Genomic DNA, 25,165 nt, shown 5'->3' with positions numbered 1-25,165 from the left:
TCATCTGCTGGTGGTGCCTTGGGGACTAGTAAGTTTGTTTGCCATTGTTCCATCTAAGGTTATTTCCAGGATGTTGGCTCTGGCAGAATTTTCAAAATATTAGATGTTACCTAGATATTACAAAATGTTTAGTGCTATAAACTGCTGGTTTATTAAGTACATCACTTCTGACTGCTTTATACTTCTCTATGTAATCCCATTGTAGTGAACATGATTACTCATGTGAGGAAAATATAAGTATTTTCTCTTAGACTCTAGTTAGTAAATTTAATGTAATATAACAAGACTCATCTAATACATGTGGTTATCTTGCATTTAATGAATCTAAAATAATATCCAGTCCAGTGGTGTGTCAGATTTTATACTGAAGCAAAAGAATGAGTATTGTTAGTCCTTGAAATTGTACCAAATCAAACTATAATGCTGTTACTCATTTAGAGAAGTTTATTATTAAAAACTTAGGTTTAAGTTATTCCCACATAATGTTGTGGACACTGTTCATCTCAACTCCAAATTAAAAAAAAAGTGTAACATTTTTGTTTTCTAGTGCTTTGCCATGACCAGTTATGTAAGATCTGGCTGTTTCTTATTGCTAGTGTTACCTCCGAAAGCTATTTGCAATTAGATATGGAGGCTGTCAATGATAAAATCATCTGGACTACAGTACTAACCCCATCTGTCATATATATAGTAATGATGGACAGTACAGCAAGATGTTTGGTAGGAGCCAGAGATCTTTCACTAGACCTCTGAACTATATTGCTCAGATCCAAACCCATCTGTGTAATGGCTATGTCAGGAAAAGGTGAAGTGTAGCTAGTGCTTTGGCTGTAACAAGTCATAAAGAATGGATATGGCTTATTCATTTTCAATTTCTCAGGCTGTGGAAATCTATTTTTCTGATTATTTGTAGAAATTGAGGCATTTGTGTTAGATGGGTTGTTGTTTTGTCACAATTGCTCAACAGTAATTTTAAGTTTTACAACCCCTGTATTTTGGGTTCAAAATAAAAACAGATTAAAGAAATCCAATTACATTTTAGGGGAGATTACTTTACAACTTTTTTAGGAAAAGTTATATATATGAGTGAAATAAAAGAACTCAAGTGATAAAAGCAAGGCAGCAAAGTCAGTCTCTGGGATGGCATTATTAGAAGATGTTTCCTGGAGCAGTGGTCTCCGAGCAATAGGCCATGTAATGCCATCAGTGCATTATTTACAGCTCCTTGCACACTGGTCTGACCAGATTTTTTAAACTGTGTTTTCCTAAGGCAATAGATCTATTATTACTATGACTACTGTTGCTAGTCTCTTTTAGTATTTCTTCTGGCATCTATAATATGCCAAGTGCTTTGTACGAGGAGATGCCCTTGCTCTACTCAAAGTACATCTATGCTTTGTATAGAAGGGAGTGTGATGTTGTTGTAAAAAGTTCAGGGACCAATAATTACTTGAATTGTTCAAATCTTTTAATAATAACAGAAAGCTCATTCAATACTAAGTTCAACTGTATAATCTTAAAATACTTTGATTATTCTGCAAAGTCTTGTGATGGCATATTTCATGCCTCAATTCCTGATGTATCAAGGAATATAAAGAATGAGCAAGGTGAAATTTTCTTTTAGCTGTTCCAAACCTCATTTATCTTTCTGTATATGAAACACAGTTGTCATCGGTATTGTTTGACAAAGAAAATGACTTCATAAAAGTGGTACTTTCCTTTAGACAAACTTTTTCTATGAATTCTTTTTATTAGGAGTAGACATTAACAGTCACCTCAAAATAATGAGGAGCTGATAGATAAAATTCGCTCGGCATTATGACCCAGAAGAGTAACTTACGTGAAAATTGTGCATTTCAATGGAAGGAAGTAACAGGTAGACTCATTACTGTGAAACTACTCAATGAAAAATGACTGTTCTCTATCCTGAGAGCCTTGCATTCTGAAATAAACAGAACACGTGATTTTATATCAACAGTCAAGGTATGGAAAGGGGACAAGAAAAGCCTTTTACAGATGTACAAATAAACTTGATTAGCATAGCTGAATCTTCTTTTAGATGGAATTAGAATATAATTAGTAATATAATGAGGGCTGGATGGTAGTCAGTTGTGGAAAGCTGTTTGAACAAAGGAATATTTGAAAAAGATTATCCCATACTATATGCCTGATACTACTATACACTGTAACACTCAGGACCTCACAAAAGAAGGAATAATTTAATTTAGACTGCATTATTAATCTACATTAGTTCTTTCATGGTTTTGGCAAACTGAGCATTTATGTTAGTTCCTGTCTTCTACGGAGTCCTGCCATTCAACATTGTGATACCCTCTACAGCAGCTTTACCCATGAGTCAGAAACTGCTCGCATGTATGTAAATGAAATTAAAAATTGAACCTGTAAATTCCTATAGCTGTATACAATGCTGCACAATTCACTGAAGATCCTGTCTAAATGTTTTGTCTGAGGTGGAGTCCCAAAGTGTTAGGCTCCATAGGTAGATAATAGGTCATTTTGTTTAACAAATTCCTCAGAAGTACAAATCTAAAGCACTGGTAGTGCTCTCCGTCTTGCCATCTTCCTGTGGGTCATTATCATTGGCGTGCTGGTCTCTGCGGACAACTCTCAAGCTCCTGCTGATGTGTTTGGTGGCCGTTTATGTGTAATGGCTATGCCGTGGCTATTGTAACTTCAGGGAAGTGGGTATCATGAGCTGTGTGATTATTTCCAAGTTTTCTGTTTCATGAAGTGCAACATGGTCTGAAAAGCTGTGGGGAAGAGATCGTAAAGGAACACAAAAAAACATGCTTAAGAAATTTTTTGGTATTATTGTGAACTTCAGTGTAGTTTCTTGAAGTGATATTATATCTTCATGGGAATAGCATGTTTTCCTGCCCACAGGTCAGTACTGGACACAGGAGTCTGCTTCACAATGATTATTTTGTGAATTGCTTCAGGCTGGAGCCAAGAAAATGTTCAAGTTGGTCTAGGACAAAACTGCAAGTTATGTTCCCAGTTGTGGGAAGACACCCATATAATTCCCTCTGCTATATCACCTCAAAAGTTTTTCATCCATTTAAAAATATCTACGAGTTAGAGAACTTTTGCCCATATTCGCTTCAATGGTGCAAGTCCCTCATTGCAGCTGTGGGCTGAGGAGCGAGCTGTGGCAAGAATGAAACTTTTGGGTACACATTGGAGAACAAAGTTCTTCACCTGATGTTTTCTTCTGCCTTTTTAGTTCTTCACAAGGGTCACAGCAATGCTATTTAACTTTTTTATCCACTCCAGCACACATGAATTCTCTGAAGACAAATGCCATGTAAAAGGCATTTAATGTTTCGTAACTTTATATTATGTATTCCTGTTTACCTTACGCATTTGGCAAATATGTGTAACAACTTCCATCTAAAATTCTGGTATAGCTATCATAGCAACTTCTATATGATAATGTACCTTTGTTTTGCTTGGTTTATAGTTCATAGTGTTATTTTTTATAATTATATGACCTAATTTTTTTCCTCATTCACACACATTTTTAAACCAGCATAATTCCTTTAACCTCAGAATATGTTTTGATTTACACCAGAATAAGACCAGAGCCACCTCACAGGCACCTTGAGAAAGCAAGTTAAATGCTGCAAGGCTAGTACTTTTGGTCTCTTCTTTAAGACACCATAGAATTTCATTCTTGGATGCTGAGAAAAAGGAAAAAGATTACAGTACCAAGAGTATGAAAGACACTGTAGTTCTTCAGATGATGCCCTTTTTAACTAATAAATTAGTTCCACTGTAGCTTCAATCCTGTTTTGTTGCTGTAAGTATTATTCACGTACGTCTGCCTTCAGGTCTAAATTAGATGCAGTCTCTGAGTACCAAGTGAGTGCATATTGACATGTAGCCTAAGGTAAGATGGTGGTTGCAGATAATTATTTTGGGTGACATACTCTATTGCACATCCTTTTGAGAACCACAGAAGCCCTGCAGGGGCTTTCTAAATGATGACTATCCAGTAGAAAACATCCAAGGAGAAGAGCAGGTAATAAAGAGAGCCTTTAGAGAGACTCAGCATATACCTTTGTTGTAAATTGAAGTGATGTGACAATAGGACTTTTTTTCCTTTTGTTTCCCTTGCCTCTACTCAAAACAGATCTTCTCTGTTCTGTATTTGTAATGTCTAGCAACACTGAGAGACTTAACTACATATTTGCAGAACTAGGACTATCCAGAATGAATCAATTTTTTACCTCAATCTGAAATCCAGACAACATTAATTATGTCATGAATGTTTGAATTTAAAAAAAAAAATAAATGCTTATGCTGCCTTAGTGAACTCATTTGTGAAAAATGCACTTTGTCTTGAGAGATGCACATTTATCCAAATTTTCTTGGTGACTTAGCTTTATTTAAACCAATGGTACACTAAGAAAGGAAATTCAAAACTGAATTAGTGATTATTCAGTTATAACTTTGTTATCAGCCTTCAGTGAGTAGCACGCAAATACAACAATTATGCATTTGTATGAACATAACTCATGACTTATTAAAGCAATCTTGTTACTCTTACCCACCTAACTCCAGCTACCATAATGGCAGGATACACCTGTGCAGGATAACAGGAAAGCAATGTGATCTCATTTTAAAGTGTATAGTGGAGGAGCAACTGGAAAGGTTTCTTATTTCGCTTCTGGCAAGTCTGTAAAGACTAGGTTTTTAATGTGGGTCAAACCATTCTAGGCAAGGACAATGGCTTACTTAGAGAAACCTCAGAGATTGTACTGATAGAATCAAAAAGTGGGAATGTTTTAGTACTTTAATGAGACATTAAAAAGAGCAAATATTACATTCATATAATGATTAATTATATATTCAAGCTATATTCAAGTCTTATACCTTTATGAGATTGGATTTTTGCATGTTCACATTCCTGGAGCAGAAAGTGCAATACACTTCATAGAAAATCCTTCAGCTCTTCGTAACTTTTGAAGATGCATGTTCTGAAGTTTTGTACTTATCAGCATTGCACCATGAGTAAATAATCTGAGAACTGTAACTGAGTAATATGCATGCAATTGTTTATCCAAGTGAGACTTAGACAGCAAGGTATTTAAGTTCTGATAAGCTGTAATAACTATATATTGTATGGTTTTCAACACTTAAACATTGTACCTCAAAGAATATTGTGTTCTTCTGGTATAATAATCCACTTTCTTTCTGAGTAGTGTTTAAGCAAAAGCAAAAGCACACTTGTGAAATGCTGTATACGGAATTATCATTATCATGTAAGTTTAAAACAAAAAAATATGTTTAAATAAGCAAATACTTGAATCAGCAGAAAATATTTATTCATAAACCTATCCACAAACCCATAAAACCTATGCGATGTCATAGATGTTGGCTTATTGGGGGGATGACTTTTACATTTGCTGAACTCGTATAAGTATTTGCTGCATACTTCCCCAGATAAGATCAATTACTATTGCAAAATAACTGTCAACATCAGGGCCAGGTTTTGAGAAAGTTTATTTGATCCAATATTTTTTGTGTTGAACAAAACTTAAAGTAATGATAATAAATTTAAATGCCAAGTTGTCGTCTTACAAATGCAAACAAAAAAACCCAAATAAAACCCACAAGAACTGTATATATGTGGTCATGATGAAAGTAATGCCTTTGATGTCTCAGGAACTTAGAGTGAAACTAAGGATATCAACTTAGACCTGTGCTGTCTTTAATAAAGTCTTTCCCACTAAATCACATCTTAGTCAATGTCCTCACCATCCAGCCCTCAGGCATGAGCAGAATATTACAGAACTTCTGAAAAATTATTAATTAACCTTCCACAGCTTAGTTCGGAGGTTGTTAAATTTTACCCACTAGAACAGACTCTTTAATCCTATTTCAATCTGTTCCTATGTTTGGGAACCAGTGTAATCCTGTTTCAGCCTACTCCTGCATGCAGGAACAGGGACCCTGTCTAAATCTATCTCATGGGTCTCCACCTTCTTGATGCCTAACCATGCCCTTGTGGTCTTGGTGCAGCCTGTGTAACAGCAGACACTATTGTTGAGTCTCACTGTAGGCAACCTTGGATACAACCACTGATCATTGCTCATATTGGTCTTCTGATATTGGGTAGTTTCCGTACGTCCATTCCCATACACATTTTGGTGTCTCCAAATACCTTTATACCTTCTATCGTTGCATCAGGAATGTTCATTGTGGCTATAGTCTACAGCCATAGCAGCAGACTATGCTACAACAGTATAACCCAGTTGTCTTATGCTCTTGAACCCGGAAAGATTATTAGCTCTTGGTGTTACTCCATAGTCCTGTTTGTTGTGCATTTTTTTAATCAGTATTTTCTCATCCTATAGTCACACTGAAGTGCACCATTTCAGGGTACTATCCATGCATGTAAAGGAACTCATGTAAAGGAAGGAAGGATTATTTTTAACAATCATCACTCTGTCAGCGGTTCAGGGCAGGACGCCATTGCACAATTGATGTATGCCTGTTCCAGAAGAGCAAGTTGAATGTTTCATCATGTAACAAAAATCCATATTTTAATGGAATGAGCCATTTCATTAGATGAAGAATACCTAGAATAAGAATGAGTTTTACTCCCTATATCTTACAAAATGTTCTATTTCTCTCTTAGTGGGACTTGGTCACTCTAACTCATTATGAAAACTGAACTACAATCTAGATCTGACTTTCTGGCAGAACTAAAATATTTTCATGTTCAGAAAAGTACCAAGTACATATCAAGAAAATAGTTTATCTATGAGGCAAACTCATGAGAGCAAAGCTTTCCTTTCTGATTGCTTGGGGTCTCCTCCTGTGAAATGCTTCATATATTCCTAAACTATGACAAATTAAAATTTGCAAAGTTGTGCCTGTCACAAAGTTTTGTACTCTGAACAGCCTGATGTCAGCTTATGCAAATGTTAAGTATTTCCTCTGTCATAATGCCAAGAATAATGCTTTGATTGCTTGCCATCAGCAGGTGTTATTGTAAGAAAAACCTTCCTTCAAGGCTGTGTACAGATGTATATTAGGATTCAACTAGTCTTCTGTTGGCCAGCTCATCTTTAAAATCATGGACAAGGTAGTATTATGGGATCTTTCTGTGTCCTTTTCTGCTGCTTGTCATGTCTGTATATAGCACAGGGTCTCATCTGCATTAAATGCTACTTTTTTCATCACTTCATCCTTGGTTTTCCTAACATGCTACACTTTAAGTCCCTCAAATCTGCTTGCAACAAATATTTACCTGTTCATGAGCCTGATATGTCTATTGTAATTTTGTACGTGCTTTTCGAAACCTTTAGACAATGTTACCTCAAAGTTCCCAGTACTTCAGCCTTTACTCCATGCATATCTTGATGAGGTTATTTTTTTCAGCAAACAATATCCAGTAGTTTCTTCTTGATTTGAATATAACTCTCTTTTATTTCTGTTGCAGCTCTATAAGAAGTTACAAAAATCGTTTTCCTTTGTGGCAGACAAAATCCTGTACCTTAAATATACTTGCTTTCATTAGTGACTGCTGGGATCATTAAAATTTGTATAGCTATTCTATGTTTCATTCTGAACTGTCATAACATCATGCAGTGATAAAAACACTGTCATGATAGGTTCTCTCATAACATTTGTCTCAGTGTCTCGTGTAGGATGTACTGTATAAAAAGAAGAATTATCTCTAGGATGCTCTGCAATTTTTGGTTTTGTTGTTCTAGGAGGGTCTCATGTTGTCTACAGCTTCATTTTACTTGATCTAGCTTGATTCAATTTGATAAACTACCTTCCATGCATTTGGCTTCTTTCACTTCAAACAGAATCTCATCTGGACTGAGTGGTATTTTCTTCTTCATCATTTGACAATACTTTCTTCACTATTTCATCATGTACTGGTGGAGTTAGTGCTGTTAATATCATGTCACCTGGTTGCTATGTGTGCCTGCCATATCTCCATGTTTTCTCATTCTTTTGTTAAAACATTTCACTTGCTGACCTTGTTCCAAAAGGCATATGGAGAAATTCATATTGCTCCAGGGTGTATAGAAAGGGCACAGGTCAGATGATTTCTCATCTAAATCTGACTTGCCAATATTTATCTTTCTAACCCACAATTGGAAGTATGGGGGTTTTTTTACCAGGTATTCAGCACTGAATTGGTGACAGGACAGAAAAATGCTATTTTAGTATACTGCGGAATCCAGACAAATCCCAGTCCTGCTATTTGTCTTTTGGACTATGTCTGTTAAACCCATGAAATAGCTTTCCCTCCCAAGACATCACTCAGCTGTTTGGAGGAGAAAGTATAGCAAATATTCCTGCTGCCAGAATACTGATGTAGCAGACAAAAATCCTTCACCCAATCATAGTCTCAGTTCATGGTGGCAGCTCTTTAGCACAATGAACTTTCAGGATAACTCTTCCTCTCTTTCTTTCCCTTCTTAACAGCAAGGTCAGCTAAAATGCAAATGTTCTTTCTCTGTTTAGCTTAACTGAGACAAGAAATGCTTGTGAAGGCATATTTGCTATCTCAGATTTGATTTCATGTCTTAAGCCTACTTTCATTTCACACCTAAGGAAAATACAGAGGAGGAGATCTGTTTCTTTCTCATCAAGGGTCTATCTCCGGTTTCACACTTAATCCTACAATTCCTTCAATGATAGACAACTTCATCAGGAAAACTGTGTAAAACAAGTATATTGGGGGAAAAAATAATACTAACACCTTAATAACTCAATTATTTTTTAACACTTCATAAAGGCAAAGTGAAATTCAGAAGCAAAAAAGGTGAGATTTGACAAATGAGGTGCTCAGATTCTATACTACTGCTCTGCCTTCGCCCAAAAGAAATTTTAGTATTACTGAGTTTCACCATAGTGTATGAAGTTTTGAGTAAAAGTCAGTCATTTTCTAGGTATTTTAATGACTCAGAACTGAACACTGTTCAGGTTCTTGATCATTACAACTGTTTAAATTACTTAAGTCTCTTCTAGAAAATTAATGGCAGTTGAATCAGACTTTTTTCCATAGTAAGACTTGTAATTTTAAAAGGCCAACTGAAAAAGAATTTAGTCTGTTTTTTTATATAAAGCTGGATATTTTCATATCTATTTTAAGTTATGTAAAGTCCCTCTATACCTTACAGAATACCTCACACTACTTACAAATTGATATTGTATCTATAAGAATACACTGCTTATGTTCAAACCCAGCCTGGAATTTCTAATTTGACATATATGTAAGTTTAGATATATGAGTCCTGAGCTTTACCCCACCAGATGATAACAGCCAGATAGCAGAAAGCTGAGAACATACACTTGTTCCATAGCTTGTTCCAGAAAGAAGTACAATCTTTTCCACAACTAATCCATGTTAAAGCTAGCTAAAACTTGTCTCCCAGCTACCAATGAAGCTATCCTACTTCATGTTTCTTAACTAGCTTGATGACAGTTTTCTTTATGCCCCACTTTGTTGCACATCACAGACACATCTTTTATCACACTGTAAAAAAAAAAAAAAAAAAAAAAAGGATACATGTTATTTTACGTACCTGTGAAAGATGGACAGAACTTGCTTGAGTGTCTCTGATACCATGACTAAGATCTCTTTTCTTTTTCTTTTTTTTTTGACTTGTGAGATACTGTGTTTAAACACTTAAAATACTTCATTTTCCTTTGTGTCAACCTCAGTATTTTAATACTTTTTTTTTTAGTCTAGTTCTGTTGCTTGTTTATCTAGTCATCTCCCTGATGTAAGTGTTCACTGATTTAATGTTATCCAAACACTTTTGTTATGATCATAGTTGTTCCTACACATTGTTAAAATTTCATTGAAAAGAGAGGATTTCCAATTGACTGCTGAGGTAATTTTTTGTAGACATCTGTCCCACCTCTCTTACTGTTTGCAGTTAAATGGCAAATTTTAAGTCTCTTGTGCTTTTTTTCAGTCTGCTCCTGATGCTTCATACAAATATGAAAGAGAGTGGAACAGAACTTAATGAGTTTGAAGTGTGGTGGTAACTTTCAAGTCTTGAAATGACATTGGGAAGTGTGTAATGTTTTCTAGTTCTTCTACTACCTTAAGTTTTCTGGACTCAGTGTCACTCCTCACTTCATGAAATCTGTGTCTGTTTAATTAGTGTTTCAGATGAGGAAGACAATATTTGACTGAAAATAGCAAGTGTGAAACAAACAGATAATAAAAAAATAGATACTAAATGATGGAAAAACCTGTACTTGGCAAAATCTGAAGCCATTTCAGGATGTGATTCACTTCTCAGCTGTACATTATGTGATAATTCAACATCCTAAATTTTAGAGAGACACTTAAAAATACTTCTTTTTTATGATTTCTTCAGCTAAACGTTATTCCTTGATTTGATACTGTCATAGAATTGTTGAATTAGAGAATAATTTGGGTTGGAAGGGACCTCTGAAAGTCATCTAGTCCAACTTCCTGCTCAAAGCAGTGACAGTCCAGATGATTGTTTTTCAGCCACTTTATAATCCACCCATGCAGTCCATACCTCCCAGTCTTGTCTGCAAGGATGCTATGGGAGATTGTGTCAAAGACCTTGCTAAAGTCAAGGTGGAGAACATTTACACCACCTCTTCCCCCATTCGCTAAGCCATTCATCCCATCATAGAAAGCTCATTGAGCTGGTCAAGCATAATTTGCCTCAGTAAATGTACTGGCTGCTCCTAGTCATCTTGTCCTTCACGAGGCTGGACACGGCTCCCAGGATGATTTGATTGTTATTGTCCAGTCTGTCTTATCTGGTTGGTCCCTCTTCAACACTAAAGTCCATCCTGACCTCAGAAGTAGGTCTGACATATATGTTGGAGTAGCAACATATTTATTCTCCTGCTCCAAGATGCATAGATCAGATACAGGGCTCCTGAATAGGGACCTCCCAAAAGCCTTGAGGACATTATTTGCTTCTTCTTACGTCCCCTTTTTCCCCCTCAACCTTTTCCAACTTCTGCCACTTTACCACTTTATTTCCTTCTAAAAAAGTCTGTCCCTGTCTACTCCTAACCCATTTTTCCTGGCTTTGTTAACTTTACAAATTTATTTAGTGTTTATAAGAGATTGTCCTGGAAATGTCTCCCATATTCATGAATTCTGTTAAGGTCATACCACCCTGCCTTTGTTTTTTAAATCTGTAGTGTTTTGCCATGTTCATGTTACTACCTTCTAGTTATGCCAGAGGCTGGGATTAGCCATCTGTGTGCAAACCTTAATGTTTCCAATCGAGTGAGGTGACGTTGATTATGCCTGTAATTCCCCAGAGCCTATTTCTTGCCTTCTTTGAAGATGGGTGTGACATTTGCCTTTTTCCAGTCATCAGGGAGCTCTCCTGATCTCTCCAGCCATTCAAAGGTGCTAGAAAGCAGCCTCACAATAGTACCAGCCAGCTCTCTTACCACCCCTGGCTGCGTCTTGTCAAGTCTCATAGCGGGGGTTGATATTTATTTTAATATTAGGAATTTATATTTCAGCCCATCACTATGCAAGTTTAATATTCAAAGAAAAACAGACACCACACTAGTTTTTAAGAAACTCAGGAAATTCCTTGGCATCCTCCCTTTTCCACAACAGGAATATCGTTTTCTTTTTTCTTAGTCAAGACAAGAGTAACAGGATTGTGAATTTAAATCAGATTTCAAAAGCTTTTTGTTTTGTAAATGCACTGCAAAGAAATAGATGATAAAGACCTTTGATGTTATAGTGACCCCAGCAGCTGATCTGGATGGTATCCATAAAGGGGGCAGTTCTCCTGCAAAGGGTGGAAGAAAATACAGGAAAGGAGTAATGTGTTGGTGCTCTGAAAATCTGTGCAATGTTAACAATTAGTATTTGGAGCCTTATGGATCTGTGCAATGTTAACAATTAGTATTTTGGAGCCTTATGGAATTGGGCTGTAGGGGTAGTAGGTAGGATATTCTTTTTCTTTGCTAGTGAAACAGTTGCATTAAAAGAAATCAAACAATATATTATAGAAACAAGAGTCATCGGTTATAGAATTAGATAGATTTGGAAGGAAATAAATATTTATGTAAGGTGAAAGATTTATTTTTAATTGGAATCTCTTACCTAAAAATGCATCATAAAAGGCACAGTTACAATATTGATTAGAACAATTAAGAGGATACTTTAAACAGATGCAGTTTTAGAAATTCAGAAATCTAGCAAAAGGCTTTGGGGTTTGTTTTTTCTGTTTGGGTTTCTTGTTGGTTTCTTGGGGTTTTGTTTTGGTTTGTTTTTTTACCTAATATGCTTTAGTGCATGTGACAAATGGGACAAATTATCATTCCAGAGTGACAAGGAGTTACTCCTAATTGATACATCTAGTGTGAAAATTAGGATTTGCCTTTGTCCGACTTTGAAAATCAAGCTTTGTGCTAAATGATCTTGCTGCAGTTCTAGCAGTTCCAGTTGCCAAAGATTGAAAGGTCCTAGTTATGCCTTGATTTACAACAATGAAATTTAACAACTGGGTAAATACAACCAGATCTTTGTCTTAGGCAAATTATTGAAGTTATAGAGTGCATCAAGTTATTTTGGTTTGGTTTGGGCTATTTTTAATTGAAAAAAAAAAAAGACTATTTTTAATTTTTTTGAAACTTAAAAGGCCATTTTTCTGAGAACAATTATTTAAAAAATTGTATTAACAAAACCTTAACAGTGCAAGTGAATGTGGTTTTCCTATCTAAACCATGTGCATAACATTATGCCCCAACATTTACATTTCAAGCAACTGTGTATGAAGACCCCAAAGTGAACTGTGCTGAAGCTTAAGCCATCCTGACCTCAGTCAAAATTTAATTCTAATAATGTTTTCAAAAGAGCATGAAAACTGCATTTATGGAAACACTTCCATGCCACCACTTCTGTGGAAGACACAGTAGTTTTGTGGGTAAGAGGGTGGCTGCTGTTCCAGTTTTTTTGCTTTCTGAGGGTTCATTTTGTTTCTTGGCCAGGTTTTGTTCAAAATTGTTAGAGAAAAGTTAAATGCAAACAATCAAATTACAGCAAGATAAAATCAACACTCAAACTAACATTGCAGCAGCTGGAAAAGTGGTTGTGAATTTTTACAGCCTGAATTTAGAGGTCTTTATTTTCTGTTAATTGGCACTTACTGCTGCTTTATTTGTTTCCTAGTCTTAAATTTTGGTTTTGATGTATTTAAATCCACAGGCAGACAAGGAAGAAAAGGAAGAAGAAATGGGATTTTTTAGATGTAAATAATCAAAGTGGTTATGATTTTTTTTCTTTGGTCTAGTGTTGTACAAAATGAGGTAACAATTTCAATCTAATCTGCTGGAATTTTAACAATATGTTGATCCTAGACAAAGTCTTTGTGCATAAGAATGTCCTAAAAAAAAAAAAAAAGAAAGAAGGAAGGAAAATGACACTGTTTCCATAAGGAACATATTGACCATAACATAGTGGACAATAAGAATACCAGCTTCACGACAAAATCCTGCTCTTTTTTTCCTACCAACAGTAGAACAGAAGTGCATTAAGAGCAACAAAGCTAATTTTTGAACAGAATGTTCCTGTTATATCACTTTTTCTTCTTTTTCCTTTGCTTTTCATCCTGATACCCGACACCCTTGATTTTTATTAACACTTGTCATACTTATGAAGACTAACTTCTTTGTTCCTTAAATTGATATCGTCACTTTGCTCACAGAATCATAGAATCATTTAGGTTGGAAAGGACCTTTAAGATCATCGAGTCCAACCATCAAGATATCATCATCATACATTCACGCATTCCAAAAACATATTTTGACCCTTTCAATAAAATTCCTCCATTTCCAGTTTTTATTTACCTCTCCCATAAAAATCTACTTTCTTCTTTTTATTACCCTAGCAAGTATCTATTTAATCAACAGCTCTTGCTCCCTTGCTATTTTCCTTGTTCCTCAGAGCTGTTCCCTTCAGCTTCTAACAGGGAGCTTTGGCAATTCTGCGCACTTTCAGTTCCCACTGAGGGATCAGTGGATGGAGTTAGGTAAGGATGGAGGTGCAGGACTGCATGGTCATACCAGGTATGACAAAAGCTCTGATGCAGGTTCCGATGGCACTTTGTGATGAGAGACAAAAAAAGGATTGGCAGTTCCTCATTGACATGCTTACCCAAAACATGACAAAAGATGCATTAAATCCAATTTTCTTGTAGTAACAGTGTCATAAGTGCTATTGTTTTACAAAAGCAAAAATGTGATTGATTTGGTTGTGTTTGGACAATATGACTAAAGCGCATAAGCTACTGGACAGGAATATTTTGTAAAAAGCTGAACCACATGAGTTTATCTCAGCATGATTCATATTCACTTAACTGGAATAATGCACAGAGTAGAAAGGTGAAGCATCATAATTTATTGCATCTTCATGTCTTTTCTCTCTGAAATCGTACACTGCCTTGGATGCAACACCTGAAAGGGAGATGGGTTCAGGGCCTGGCCTGGTGTCACAGGTACTAATGGATTTAACCCCAGTCTCAGGAGCAAGACAGCAGGTTAATTCCTGAAAGGGTTAAGTATTCTCCCAGTCCTGGTCCATGTGCTCCATGAATTCTGTGAAAGGGCAGTCCAGAGCTAGTAATCCACAGGGAATGTAATCTTTTCTTTTTTTTTTTTAAGCAGTTATGTAAAATTACCAGTAGAATTACCAGTAGTCTTCCAAGCCATCTGTTTTAAATTTTGATGGTATGCAGTATATCTATAGTGAGATACTTTGACAGTGAACTGCATCACCATTGTATACTATATATATTTATGCAAGTAAAAGTTCATTAGTATTCACAGGGATCCTCTGGCTGTATGATACTAGCAGAAAATGTCAAATTGTTCTTAGAATTTATAAGAAGGTATAAAATTCATGAGCTGAGACAATGAAAATCCCAAAGAAATGATGGCTACCATACTTTGTACTCACTTTGGCATATGATTTCTTTATGTCTACAGAAATGAAGGCTAGTCACCTAACCTTTCACCGAGTCAGCATTTTCTGAAATACAAAGACATGAAAAGTGCTTACTAATGATTGCTTAGCACCCATCCTAATATATCTAGAATGAGAACAGCAAGGAAAAAAAAATACAGCAAGTACCATAGTATGTCATTTAGATCCCAGTTTATTCACTTCAATAAAGCTTCCTTCAGAGTACATGCCATCATGCTCTTGACATCTTGGTAAGAAGAGAATGTCTTAATGTCCTTCAAGAATCTACAGATTTAACCTGGATTTTTATTTTTTTTTAAATAAAGTAGATAAAGTCATGAGAAAGAGAGAAGGGTACTAAATCTGTTTAAAAAGACAGAAAATAGATGCTTCACTGACACTTCTTGTGCTTAATTTGAACTCAAGCCAAATGTCTATCTATTATGAAATGCAATTCCTAATTCCAAAACCTGTTGCAGAAGAAATCAGTGTTGATGGATAGAGAAGAACCAATTATGGAACAAAAATGCACTGGTTGCTTAGGTACATATGGTCACAAGCTGCTCTTATAGTATACTTGCTGCTCATAAAGGCCAATTTTATAAATCTTGAAAGTAGACATGAGCAAGCTCAATTTGGAGAAAGAGCTGAAATGGGCAAATATAATTATGATCAGGAACAATTAAAATATTTTAATTATTGTCAAAAGAGAAATAATCATGAAAAGAAGATAGTCTGCTTAAAAACACACCATAAAAAACTCACAATCTGAGAAAGCTGTAGGTGACTGAAACAATAGAATATGTACAAAAAAATTAAATTAGATTAGATTTATGAGTATTTTAAGTATAAAAAACAAAGACAATTTGAAAGAAGGGTATCAATGTATTGCTGGGAAGAAACGTATGGTGTTTGTTGTTTTGGTTCCAATACAGATGTGTCTGTAGGGGTTTTTTCTCCTGTATTTGGAAATTGCCAGATACATTCATGTCCTAGTTTCAGCTGGGATAGAGTTAACTGTCTTCCTAGTAGCTGGTACGGTGCTATGTTTTGAGTTCAGTATGAGAAGAATGTTGATAACACTGATGTTTTCAGTTGCTGCTAGTAGTGTTTAGACTAATGTCAAGGATTTTTCAGCTTCTCATGCCCAGCCAGCGAGAAAGCTGGAGGGGCACAAGAAGTTGGCACAGGACACAGCCAGGGCACCTGACCCAAACTGGCCAACAGGGTATTCCATACCATATGACGTCCCATCTAGTATAGGAACTGGGAAGTGGGGGCGGGGAATCGCCGCTCGGGGGACTAGCTGGGTGCCGGTCGGCGGGTGGTGAGCAATTGCACTGCGCATCATTTGTACATTCCAATCCTTTCATTATTGCTGTTGTCATTTTATTAGTGTTATCATTATCATTATCCGTTTCTTCTTTTCTGTTCTATTAAACTGTTCTTATCTCACCCGTGGGTTTTGCTTCTTTTTCCCGATTTTCTCCCCCATCCCACTGGGTGGGGGGGGAGTGAGTGAGCGGCTGCGTGGTGCTTAGTTGCTGGCTGGGGTTAAACCACGACAATTCAGATCACAGAATGTTGATGAAATGGTTTCCATTCCAGAATTCATTACAGACCTATAAAGTAAGTTATCTTTAAATGCTGAAAATTAATTTTCATCCCAGAATTTCTAAAGAACTTGCAGGGATATTCTCCAGGGAGGTTCTCAGCTGCTAACATTTGGAGAGTTATCTTCAGTAAGTCTTGAACTGTAGTAAGAGTTTCAGAAGGGTAGAATTTTCACAGAAATAAATTGTTCGGTTCACATAGTTTAAACCAAATCAGGATTGAAGTGGTTTATTGATTTGCTAACAACACAAAATTAATTGGAACTCATGACCCACATCGATAACAAGAGATCAACCTCAATGCTAGGCACTTGCAAAATTTTAAGAAATGCTTCCAAAATTTCTAAATCCCCCCCTAGAATTAAGCCCAACAGAGCACATCCCTGCAGTGGGAGAGGAATGCCCCAGCTTTCCTTCCCCATCCCTAGGTGTGGGTGGCAGCCCTTGGGAGGTGATCGTGAGCCCCGAGGAGTGCTGGTCCCAGGGAGCCCCCATGATGACAGTGGGTAAGCAGGAGGCAGCAGCTGGGGCTGCCAATGGGGAGGCCATGGTGCCAGGCCCGGGCAGAGCCCCTGGGCCATGGGGCTACGCCTGGCAGGGTCACACCAACCCCACTCCTGCCCTGCTCCTCTCTTCTCCTGCCCACTGCAGATCTGTGTTTCATGTGCATTTCTGTTTAGCTGACTTTTTTTTTTTTTTCCAAAAGTCTTCTCATAATTCCCCCGTTACTGCTTAATCAGGTCAATGGTTGTTTTCCTCTTTACCTACATCAGTCTTGGGCAAATGCCATCTCAGGCAGTTTGGACATTCCACTCAACCACATCCTTAGACTCACTCCTGTCTTGTCAGCTGCTGTTATCCTGGCCTGTTTGCCAGGGGTGGGCCCATACAGCACACCCAATAGAAAAAAATGAACATTGTATAAATAATTTAAAATGGTAAAAAGGACAGGTTGCATAACAATAGTCCTGTCATAATTGTTTTAAATCACAGGAAAAAATGGTGAAATTGCTGGTGCAGGGCTTGACTGATCAGGAATGAACATGGGGATAATCTTACTAATATCAACATGACTTTACTGAGAATAGGGCTTGAGAAATTAAATATGTATCCTTTTTTATATTTTAGCACCACATAGTGAGGTTGAACTGATGGAACATCAGTTACAACAAGTAACAGTACCTTAGTTCTGCAAGGTACTTTATTCATTCCAAGTGGAAATTTGACTAAGAAACTGCCTTATGACATAGGTATGGTGCACAGCAAATGGATTAAAAACTAGACTCAAAAGATTGGTAAATGGGAAATAATCATACAGCAGGTGTCTGTCTTGCGTGCAGTTCATGGTAGAATCAGTTTTTTAATCGTTCTTTTACCCAGTCAGAAAGGCAACAAAAATCACTGATAAAGTCTGTAGAGGGCACAAAGATGCTTGAGTTCATGAATGATGAAGAAAACAGGACATTGATATCAAAATAGAAAATAAATACCAAAAAAGGAATCAGAGTAAAAGTGTGACTGCTCTAAGTATAACATCTAACATGTTGATGATCAGCTCTTCAGCATGGGAGAGAAAGGTGTAACAAAATCTGAAGGCTGGAAGCTGAAGTGAGAAAAAGCAAACCTCAAAATAGAGCACATTTTTAACAGTTGGGCCATTAGGAACAGTTTACTAAAAGTTTCAGTCAAAATTTCTAAAGTAAGCATGGGATACTATTATAAAGGCCATGTCCTAGCTCAGCCCAGAATTAATTCAAGGAAGTTCTGTGGTCTGTTATACCAAAGCAGACTGAAATTTTTTGTCTGGACCAGCCATGGAAACCTCCAAAGACAGATTCTTCAGTCTCTTTGGATAAATACAATAAATCAAGAAAAAAAGAAAGACTTTTAATTTTATTAAAGTCCCTATTGATTTATGCCTGATATTAATAACAATTCTATAGAAATTACACAAATGGTCTTGTTGTGTCAGCACCTTTGCAAATTAGATTAGCAATATCCACCTAATGACAAGCTTGGCTTAATTTAGCCAACAGAAATAAGTAGCTTTTTCCCAGTGACATTTAAAATTAAATAAATGAGGGAGTGAATGGGATTTAGAAAACTGAGCTTTCTACACCACAGAATTGTCTTTTTTTAAATATATTTGTTACAAGGTATTTTTACATTTAAGTAGATATTAACAAAACTGGTAATAATCTGTAAGAAAATTTAAAAAATGTGAATAAGATCAATCTTATTTTAGCTTTCTGTGCTACAGAAGCAAAAGATTTCCCCATCAGGCCCATAACTTGTTTTATTGCAACCTTTTTCATTCCAGACAAGCAGAGACATATTTGCATCCAACTTTCTGACCTTCATAGACAAAGTTATTTGTCCTTAGGAAAAAAAAGACAACATAATAATGCCATTAGCTTAATACCATCTTAATGTCTTAAGTGTTTTTTTCTTAGGATGAAATTAACCCCAGTGCAAAGGGCTACAATCAAATTCATTTGGAGAAAGTGCACTGTTCTTTCTAGAATCACTGCTACTTGAAGCTTCCATTAGTGTTCTCATTCTTCTTCTGTAGCTATGTTCTACTTTAAATTACTGCAGTACGTCAAATGATGATCACACATCCACCACATTCCTGAATGTTTTCTCTTCAGAGAAGTCTTGCAAAATTTAGCAGAGAATACGATAACTCTTCTCGAATTCCTTCCTCAAATGATTAATCCCTGATGGTTCTTTATTGTGTGTCTGGGCAGACACCAGGTCAGAAAAGATTAGGGTTTTACTGCCCTCATATTTCAGATCCTTATTTTAGTAGTTGCAGCCAGGATTCTTTCTCTTTCTCTTATATCAGAGTGTAGCAATTACAGTCCTCTCACATTACCCTGAAATGCTGCTCCCCTCGTGGGCATACTGTAATTTCTCTTCCCAAGCAGCACATCTTGCCGGATGAGAGCTCAGCCACACAGAGGTCTTCGAATAATTTGAAAAGTTTCCTTACTGTATTTTTTTCAGTTAGTTATTTAGCCCAATACACATTTATAAAAGCATATGTGGAAAATGAGATGCTTTTGTACGCATCTGAGTAAAAAGTATTTTTAATATGCAATTTTACAAACAGTATAATATTTGAAAATATAGAATTTTTACCTTCTTCACCCAATTCTAGTCAGGCTGTAGCTGCAGAGGGAATTTGTTTTACAATGCAGGCACATCTCTGCCAATATCTTATGGCACAAAAACCCCAGTAGATTTTTAATTTGCATAACATTACACATATTTGCATAAAATATTGCCCAGTGGTACTAAGAGCACCAGTTTCTCCCTAAGCCCCAATTAATTAATCTGTGTCCCTCCAGACCTACAGCAATTTATTATGCATTCTTAGTATAGCAACATCAATTAATTATATGCTTCCCAGCCCCACATCAATCATTTTGTGCCCTCCAGACAGCTTTGCACCCCTCCTAGCCCCACATCTGGCTGAAAACACACCGTCTTCTTTTTTTCATAGCTGAAGAGGCCTCTCAGCAATTTTGCCAGTCAGCAGAGAGCTCTAGGAGCTCCCTGCTCTTGCTGTAGCCCATCAAGGTCTGAAGTTCTGGGGATGGCAGTGTAAAACCCCAGCAGCCATACTGCTGTCTCTCTGAGGACTGGGAGAGGAGTGTAGTGCAACTCATTTTTTGTCCCCTTTCCTTTTCTGCCATCCCTTTTTGTGAACTGAATAGAAATGGTTGCACATTGCTGGTATTGACATGTATTCATTTGATTTTGGTGTTATTTTGCTCCTGTTCCTAGAACATTTGGTCCAAAAAGTTTGGGCTCTGACCATGCTGTGTACTGAAGGTGTTGTGAGAGTAACTCATTGACTTCACACTCAGAAAAGGCAGGAGAATCTTAACTTTTTAAGTTCCCCACATCCCACAGGCCCAGCTGCAGTCACACTTGGGAGCAAAGACTTCAGTCAGCCTCAAATGATCCAAACATTCAAACCCTAGCCCAGACATTGGTTCAGGTTGAATGGCACGTGCTTAAGTGTAGGGAATGAAAACGTGACAAGGAGGTGAAAGGATATATGCAAAATGAAGAATACAAGTGGTGGCTGGAGAAAAATGGTGAATGGGGAATTCCTGACTATTTTGCATCAACCTCTTTACAGAATTGCCTTATTTATTTATTTATTTACTTATTTATTTACTTATTTATTTATTTACTTTTATTGTGGTCTATGTGAAACTACACCCTTTGTACCTGGGGGAAAACAGATGTTCATGTCACATGTTCAGCAGAATGCTCTTGGACTAGATTACAAATTTTAGCTGGCAATCAATCTTATTCAACGAGGTTTGCAGGAAAGGTGAGGCTTTCCAATGCTTTCCTCTTTCCTTTACTGTCAGTGCAAAGGTCAAGCTCATGGTTGCAGGAAAGGACTAGGAGGGAACTGAAACTATGGCTTCTTTCCCAAGGCACCCCCTGACAGAGTAAGGTCAATACACCAAGGAGCAGCACACTGACCTGACTGAAATATTTAATGTTTTTCTTCTGCCCTTACTTTTTATTTAGCTTCTAGAACAACTTTAAATCCTTCTGTATGGCATCCATTACTTGTATGGCATTTCTAGGCCCCTTTAGGTGCACCATACATCATCCTTCAGTTCTGTTCATTAAATTTAAAATGTGCTTGCCATAAAGTAGTTATGGATTTTAAGTTTGCAAGGGGAATATACCTACTTTTTCCCTGCAACACTCTTTATATGTTGAATATTTATATCCATTTGTGTTTGTTCTGACATAAGAAGGGTAGACCTGCCAAGGGTCTCCTTGTGACTATAAACTCAAACTTTAAAAAAAGTAGCTTAGCTAAGTTTTTTATTAACTGCTACCTCTCACTGTTGTATTGCCCTTATGCCCCCAGGGCTGAATCAGCACCTTCAAAACATTCCTCTGTCCCTCCCTGAGAGATGCATATTTCTTCCAGGGATCCTGATGCAGCACAACAGGAACAGGGCAGTGTTTGACCATGACTTGCACAGCCAGGGCAGGTTATGGAGTTATTTTTAAAGAGCAGTGAAAGCATATATTAAAAACTATAGGCAAGACCATTTGATGAGAATGGGGGAGAACAGATATTTTTCTTCCATAGCTTGATACTCTGCCTCCTCTTTATCTCGCTTTACTCCTTACACACTGTCATAAAAACAGAGACCTGAAATGTAGCTATGAAAATCCAGGTGTTCAGCTTCATTAATATTGAGCAACTCAATAACTGATTTTGCTAAATCTGCTTTCACAGAAAATTGATTGCTTATTTTCATTTTCAGAAAAAATAATACTTTTTTTTTCTGATTCATCAAGTACTGTTTCATGGGTTTGCTACTAGATAACATTCATTAAGAGCTGTATTAAGAATCTGTTTCCCCTTTTCTTCTCTGTGTGGTCCAGTCCAGCATCAGTGATGGTCCTTCTTATTTTAAGAGGGAAAAATAACTTAAGTCATAGCTATCCTTGAATCTCAACAATATAAACGGATTTTTTATTTCCCTTAGATTGCCCTCCAGGAAACTTATTTGACTTAAGTGTAAGAGATTTCTGTAGAGTACATCTTTCCCTATAAACAGTATTTAAAATCTGGCTTGTTCAATATGTGGCTTCTGGATCACATCTAGTCCATGAGGCTGAAATAGATGACTGACTGAGACACAGTACCAAAAAAAAAAAAAAAAAAAAAGTGTTTCTAGCTGAAGAGGCCTATCGTTTGTCTTGTAAGTTAGAAGCAGAGGAAGCCTTGCTGGCTACTGGAGGCTACCCTGACATGGCTTCCAATGAAAGCAAAAAGAGACCGGATACAATGTGGGGAGCTGCTGGCAGATCATACCTGAAAATTGGTCCTTTCCCTCCTGTGGTGGCATCTTGGAGAAGATGGAGGGAAGCCAGGAGGGAAGCAGAGTCTCAGACAGCCTGGGAGGCAAGGAAGAGGTGAGAGTTGGGTGGGTAGCAGGGGCGTGAGGTGTATGAGCTGGGGAGGATGGGCAGTTGCGGTTGGAGAAGAGTGGAGCAAAGAGAAACTGGAGAAACTGGGAGCCTGGGGCACTGAGAAAGAGATGTGAATGCAGCTGGGGAAAAGCACAGGGATCTCAAATCTTGGTTTCTTTCCAGGTTGGGAAATGGAGAAAAGCAAGGCTGCCCTCAAGGAAGCTGTAGGATTGCATGGATCACTGCGGGGGTAGCTGCAAAAGAAACCAGAAAAACCCTTGCTGAAAATGGCAAGAAATAACAAATACTAGATCTGTGATGAAAATGAGGAGGAAAAAATTTGGAAATGGTATGCTTTAGAAAAGCTAATTGAACAGCTGGCAGACACTAACTACATCTCAATAGTGTTGTTATCTGCCCTTCCTTGCTGAGTTTCAGGCAATTGAGGAGATCCAGAACAACAGACATAAAGCTGAATGATGATAGGCAGCACTTAAACCCGTTCAGTCTAGGAATACTTTAATTTCAGAGAGATATTAAGGATTCACAAGGTTGCTAAGATTCATTCAAACACTGTCATATTAAAACATGGTAACTTCTTCAAAAAACTCCCTGCTTTCACAGCCGGGCCTGTCCTCCTTCTCTATTCTTTATGAAGTCCAGTGATACTGCTGAAGAAGAGTACCACCAAAAGTATATGTCCAATGTCTAGTGTTAACTGCACTCAATATTGCTCTCAAATTGCACTAAATAATCTTTCTCCTCAGTTCAAGGTCTTATGAAAGATCAGCAAGTGACTGAAGATGAACTTTTTAACAGTGAAGAGAAGGCTGATGTGGGCAAAAAGGAAAGACTTTTAAAAATTCATAACCTTGAGATTTCATTCTCCACTGAACACATCTGCCTTTAGATGATAGAGATAGTTGGCAGACTTGCTATTTTACTGAACTTCTGCTGCTTCGAAAGTTACTGTTGCTTTTGGACACTGAAATAGGCAGGGATCCAAAAAGCACTTATTTCCTACTATGCTTGGAAGGGTGCTCTACCCTGTCACATTAGATTCAAACTTGTCCACGGCAATGCACACCTCTGTGACCTGCAGGCATGATTACATGCTGCACCTATGAATGAAATCACCATGCAAAAATACGTTCTAGCTGGTTCAGAGTTCACGAAGAGCACATCACAGTGTGGCTCTTCTCTCTGTGCATGGTCCTCACAAAGAGAGGAAGCTTTGTTCTCATCGGGGCCTTCTTTAAGACCATTTTCTTTTTTTAAGTAATTGGATCCTCCTGCAAACGTTTGAGCTCGCTCAAGCAACATGATGATTGGTTCAAGAGATGTGCATATGTTTAGGAGGCAGATGTTTCAAAGATTGGCTGAGGGGCCCAGCTGGAGAGGAGATCTTCATAGCAGTGATTCTCTGACAGAGCAGAATGCAAATACCGCATCTTGGTCAGAGTATCCCATGGAATCACAGGATCACAAAATTGTTCTGACATCATCTAGTCCAACTCCCCTGATCAAGCATGCCTTCAAAATAATTGCTTTTTAGGGAGTGGGAGACAGGAACTCGGAGTTACTTGAAAAAAGGAAGGTTGGACAATGCTTAGAGATGTTACTAAGCAGAAATAAATACATAAATTAGGTAAGGCAAAGCCATCTACATGGGTTGTGAAATTTGACCAGCTGCACAGTACGCACCATCATGTCCAGGCCAAGTGCCCTAATCTGCTCATATTTTATTTTGGTTTCTATTCTTGTGACAGATGTTACTTACTTGCTTTACTTCAGATTATTGCCTCAGTGGTGCTTGCTCTGGTCAAGGTTGCTTTTGCATTAGTTTCCCTACCTGCTTAAAGCTCAAAGCATTGTCAAGACAGTGTTAGAAGAAAATTTGACAGCATGTGTGCACAAAGTCCAACACATCTGGGAACATTCAGATTTATGCATACACCCTGCACGGGACATTCTGCCTGAATGGTAAAAGTACTAAATCATTTGGTTTTATTGTAGAACCATCTGTGAAACACAAATAAAGGTGCGTGGGATGTATCACCCCACATTGGACTCATTACAGGTGCTCTCTCCCAAGAATAAATATGGCCCACCTAAACTTGCAGACATCTGACAGAATACAAGTCTTGATCTCATATAACTTTAATTTACTGAAAGGATTTCCCATGTAATGAGCATAGGATTGGACAGATTTGATAAATATTTTTTTACTGTAAGTACTAAGCGCAGCAAATATTTCTGTATTGTGTTCTGGATTTTTTTATTCTTAAACCCACCATACAAAACTTAATTTGTCTCCATTTATTAATTTATTTATTTTTGCTTTTGCACCACATGCTACAATTCTGGTTTATTGTTGATATTAATTATTTACATGCAATTATGTTTATAAATCTACTGTAGAAAAAAAAAATCTATTCCTTAATCCAGAACATATGTTTTAGGAACAATGAGTGGGATTTATTCCATTCTTATCAGAAAGCAAGCTTTTTTCTTTTCCTGAATCATAAAAAACCTGTGTTGGGCAGGTTGCAAACTGATTTTTCTGGTGCTTGAAATTTTTTAGTAGCCTGTTTAAGAGTGTTGC

General features: G+C 37.2%; 1 protein-coding gene across 9 annotated transcripts in view; it reads left to right on the top strand.

The window, feature by feature from the left end:
• Nucleotides 1-25,165, top strand: part of RALYL (RALY RNA binding protein like) — a 411,995-nt gene that overhangs the window by 199,052 nt on the left and 187,778 nt on the right. The window lies entirely within an intron of this gene.

The sequence above is a fragment of the Aquila chrysaetos genome, chromosome 4 (assembly GCF_900496995.4).
Source record: "Aquila chrysaetos chrysaetos chromosome 4, bAquChr1.4, whole genome shotgun sequence".
In the NCBI taxonomy this organism is placed as follows: domain Eukaryota; kingdom Metazoa; phylum Chordata; class Aves; order Accipitriformes; family Accipitridae; genus Aquila; species Aquila chrysaetos.
The sequence above is the reverse complement of the archived record's forward strand: the minus strand, read 5'-3'. Positions and strand labels throughout refer to the sequence as shown.